Genomic DNA, 4631 nt, shown 5'->3' on the forward strand with positions numbered 1-4631 from the left:
TAAAATAGTACCGGCGAGGCATAGGCCCTTCTGTAAGTTACTAAGAATTCAGGTTCCAATGATTTTTGGGGTCGCTGAATACGAATCTGAAATCAAATTTCGAAAATTCAAAATGGCACACAAAACAGAAGATACTAAAATCAAAAAACTATGCAAGTGCCATGTGAGATGGTATTTGGAGATTTTCGAGGTCGTTGATTACGAATCTTAATCAAATTCTTGAACTTCGAAATGATGTACGCAAAATTGCACACAAAAACATCGAAAAATCATGCAATTCACGCGTGACATGGGAGTTTTTGAAATTGATTACAAATCCGAAACAAAATTTTCATGAATCAAAATGGTCGGGATTCAGAGACCAAAACATGAAGTTGAACTCGAATTCAATTTTGATCATTTTCCAGTTTTGATCTTAAATCAAATTTTACAAAACTCAGTGACTTCATTGGTGTTTAGACCGGTAAGAAAATATTTAAAAAAAAAAAATGATTGTTGTTCTTTTACCATAATTAAATCATCAGTAAAACTATTAGAATTATTGAATTATATTAGGATCTTCATTATTATTTTAGTCTGGGCCCTTTGACCGTATCAATCGACATGGCCATTTGCATGAATATTGGAAGAAATAGCCCACCGTGCAAAGGGTGTGGAAGTGACCTTTTTATGATTGAAAAGCCTACTGAAAGTTGTTTAGGTTGCAACGAAGTGAAAGAGGCCCTCAGAAATATTCTTCGAGGCCACGTCCTGTTCCCAAATTTAATTTAAACTTTTAAGTGTAGGTTACCAGTTGTGAAACTTGGTTGCCAATAAAACTGAATTTTTTTTTAGCGTTAATATGTTGAATAGTTTGTTATATTTGTCGGTTGTGAGTTCTGAGTAACTCTAAACTAATTTTTGACTCTTCTTCGTGTGAACGGGAGAAAACTTGAGTGAAAGAGGTTTTTGGGGAAACTCGCAAGTAAACTGTAAGATCGCGAGTGTAGTTTTAATAGTTTGTCCGAAGTGATAATGTAAGTCGAGGTACAAGTATGTGCGTATAGGTATTAGGATGGCGCAAAAAAACCGACTATTTTTTATTTCTGAGTCTCGCGTGAAAAAATGATAATTTTTTATGTTTTAAGAGCCTCCTCCAAAAGACAGCTCAAAAAAAAATTTTTAAGAGGTCGGTCCAAATTTTTTTAAATTTCAAAATCCATCGAAAATCGAATTTTTTTTTTTTTCTCGTTACGGTATAATTTTGTAGATAAACAAAAAATAAGATTCTGAAAGTTTCAATTCAAAATTTGAATTTTAAAATGCCGCTCAGAATTTTTCTTTATTTATTAGTGCATGACTTTGGACTTGTTTGAGCGACATTTAGAGTTAATCACGCGTGGCTTGATGTTATGCGCAGTGTTTGTAGCCTTTATTGATACAAATAATTTGTTCTATTTTTTTACCTAATTAATTACAAAATCGTGTACTTAAGTCGCATGGAATTTATCGTATTCCGTCCGTCTGTAGCACCATATATTAATTATTATGTAAATTACATGTGCTACGCGTGTGCAAGGGTAAATATTCACGAATGCACACTGTATTATACATTAGGGTGCTTCGTTTGATACGACTATTTTCTCTGAATTGAAATGATTAAATGGGAAGAGCGGAATTTTTCTCTGAGGAGGTGAGACTCCTTAACCTTTAGCGAAGTTCAGGATATAACCGAATGTGTCAAAAGGAACATCTACAGATCTAACCTCGAAGGATGTCCCAGGCCTTGGCGAATCTACCTCGGGTTGTTCGCTTCTTTCAAAATGAGCTAAACGGTCTAAATGAACTACTTTCGCTTTGGAACATCATTGATTCGGTTAACCACCAAGTAAGGGCCTTCTCAATTTGTTCGTAGTTTCGAACATCGTCCTTTCTATCACCGAGGTTGAAAGAGCCAGACATAATCTCCGGGATTGAACTTTAAAATCCCTGGCTCGCATATCGTAACGGTAGAAATTCTACTTCTAGCAAAGCTAAGAATTATTACTAATAGTCGTTGTAAAAGAGTGTAAAAGAGAGGTGTAATCTTTGATTTCTTCCTGCAAGCATGGAAGCTGGCGTCTGTTTTGTCTTCTTGTGAATCGCAGACCTGCAGGATAAAAGGAAAAAAAGAATCCAAGAGTCCCAGTCTGTTTGATTCTTTTCTACAAAGGACGACAAATATTGAAGTCTGATTCAGACGTTCTATCATGCCGTCAGATTGAGGATGTAAGGGTGTTGTCCGAGCTTTTCCAACCCCTAAGATTTAAGTAACTTATTTTGACAAATTCGACACAAAATTTCGGCCCTAATCGGTATGAAGTTCAAGAGGAACTCCGTGCCTACAGATAAACTCTAACGAACGCTTGAGCTAGAGTTACAGGCTTCGTGATTGGAAGTGGGACTACTTCGGGCCACTTGGTAAAATAGTCGGCGATGACCAAAGCATGTTTATTTCCAGAATAGCTTGTAGGGAGAGGTCCAAGGATGTCCATTGCTATTCTCTCGAAAGGAGCTCCCATATGAGATCTGGGGACACGAAGGATAGTTCAATGTATTAGATTTGTTAACCTCGCGGTTAACTGTTATCTTATGAATAGGTAAACTGGTTTTCATTACAAATATCATACGAGGCTACTTTAATGTAATCAGAAAATAATCCTTTAGCGTGGCTACGTAAACTAACTTGATTTGCACGATTCTTCCAGCGAGAAGGTGATGTTACTCCGGATATCAAATCGATCAAGCTTCTTGCCCGTCGCGTGAATCTGTGAATGAATTGTATTTAGCGTCAAATAATGATAATCTATCGATAAGGGCATTTTACTCTAACTCAGTGCAATTTGTCTATAGGTGTGTCGACGCATGCACCGTTATGTTGACCTTAGCGTTCGAAGGTAGGGATACATCTTTCAAGCATGTGTGATCATCCCACAAATCACAGATCTGTTCTTTCGTATTACCAAAAGTCATATTTTTGGGGAGCTCGTTTCCTTCGGCGATGAAGACTTCGTAGGATTCGATTCGGTCGTAAAGAAGGACTGACGGAATAAATCGCAAGGAGATGGTGCTTCTGTCGCAGTCGGCATCGTACGCTTCCAATTCTGTCACACCTTGAACATACCAACTCGTTAATGTAGTTTGCGTTGCGCAGAGTTATCAAACTGTTCGAATGACGTGTAAGTTTTCGAGACGGTAAATGTCATTGGCAGAAGGCTACGGTGTCACGAGCGCCGCACATTTACCCGAAATTGTAATATATTACCAATCATAACAATTATCATTTTTTCATTATTATTATCTTTAGAGACAAGGAAGCATAGGTTTAGTTAGTACATATAAAATATTTTATCATAACCAGTTCGTGGTATAACCAAGCGCAACGGCGTAGTTGGACAGCCAGCAACGTCAGCGTCTTCGCGCCCGCCAGATCCCGGGTGTAATCAACACCGGGATGAGGCGAGCGCGAAACCACGCGCTTCGAGGATGACCGTTGCGAGGCGAGCCCTTGTTCGAAATTGCAAACGTCAGCGAAAACTCGCTCGCCGTTCGACGTTCCAAGGGGTGTCGGACGAGCGAGCGAAGACAGTCCCCGTTAGAGACAGCTAAGAACGACATCTACGGAACCCGGGCTCCTTCAGAGCTGCTGTGTGAAGAGTATCAGACTTAGATTCACCGACGATTAGAGTGGGAACCCCTCTAATTCTATAAGCGGTGTTCCAAAGCATCTCGCGTCGCGGCGTTAGTCCTTGAAGTAGTAATAAGTGTTGAACCTCGAGCCACGAACTCTATAGAGTAGTGTAGTACGTAAGCGAGTGAGTGAAGTGAACTTCGGCACCTTCGAGGCCGAAGCAGCAACCGAGAAAGAGAGAGAGAGAGAGAGAGAGAGAAAGAGAGAGAAAACGTGAGTAGTATAGGAAAATACTGTAAGCTTCCTTGTCGATAACCCTGCTGCCTTTTAGTTTTTCATTAAATATTTCTACTCGCTTCCATTCAAAATTGGTACCACATAATTGAAATCCTCCAAACCATTTCCCACGGAACGCCCTGTAGAGGACGTTCGCCTCCGAATCCACCAAAATTAAATATAAACCTCGGTAATAACAAAGAGGGTGAAGTCGTCGCGTGCGAGACCGCTCCGCACGTGACAACGGCATCCGAGTTTCAAACTCGCTCGGTCCTTACCACGTGGGGTCGTCCAGGTGAGATTTACATAGTTTGTACCATTTTCAATCCCATTCCGAGACCTTATCACGTAAGCACGGACATTGTACTTTACACCGGGAATAAAATCGAACAAGCTTAAGTCGAGGTTCCTACTGGTCGTTTCGTGGTAATGTGGTAAGCGCCGCACGACGTCACTAACAACTTCGAATTATATTCTTGTCCAATAGTTAACGCCCGTGATTGTAGTACAATTCTCAGGCCAATTCCACCGAAGAACGCTTCCTCCTTCTTCAATTCGGAGGTTGTGAATTACTGACGTAGGTATCCCTGTACAAATCAGCATAAGCTGTGGAAAAGAAGGGTTTTACATATGCTGCCGAATTTGTTAAACATGCACAGATTTTTGGTACCCACGAGTTTCATTCGTTTGAAAGTTATACTGCTTT

At 40.0% G+C, this 4631-nt stretch overlaps 1 long non-coding RNA gene across 1 annotated transcript; it reads right to left on the reverse strand.

The window, feature by feature from the left end:
* Positions 1 to 2704: 2704 nt before the first annotated feature.
* LOC124293936 lies at positions 2705 to 4228 on the reverse strand. Its single transcript, XR_006903807.1, has 3 exons — positions 4204 to 4228; positions 2890 to 3131; positions 2705 to 2786 (listed from the first exon to the last, which is right to left on the reverse strand). It is a non-coding gene; the product is annotated as an uncharacterized LOC124293936 (long non-coding RNA).
* Positions 4229 to 4631: the final 403 nt, after the last annotated feature.

Source organism: Neodiprion lecontei, chromosome 4 (assembly GCF_021901455.1).
Source record: "Neodiprion lecontei isolate iyNeoLeco1 chromosome 4, iyNeoLeco1.1, whole genome shotgun sequence".
NCBI classification, from domain to species: domain Eukaryota; kingdom Metazoa; phylum Arthropoda; class Insecta; order Hymenoptera; family Diprionidae; genus Neodiprion; species Neodiprion lecontei.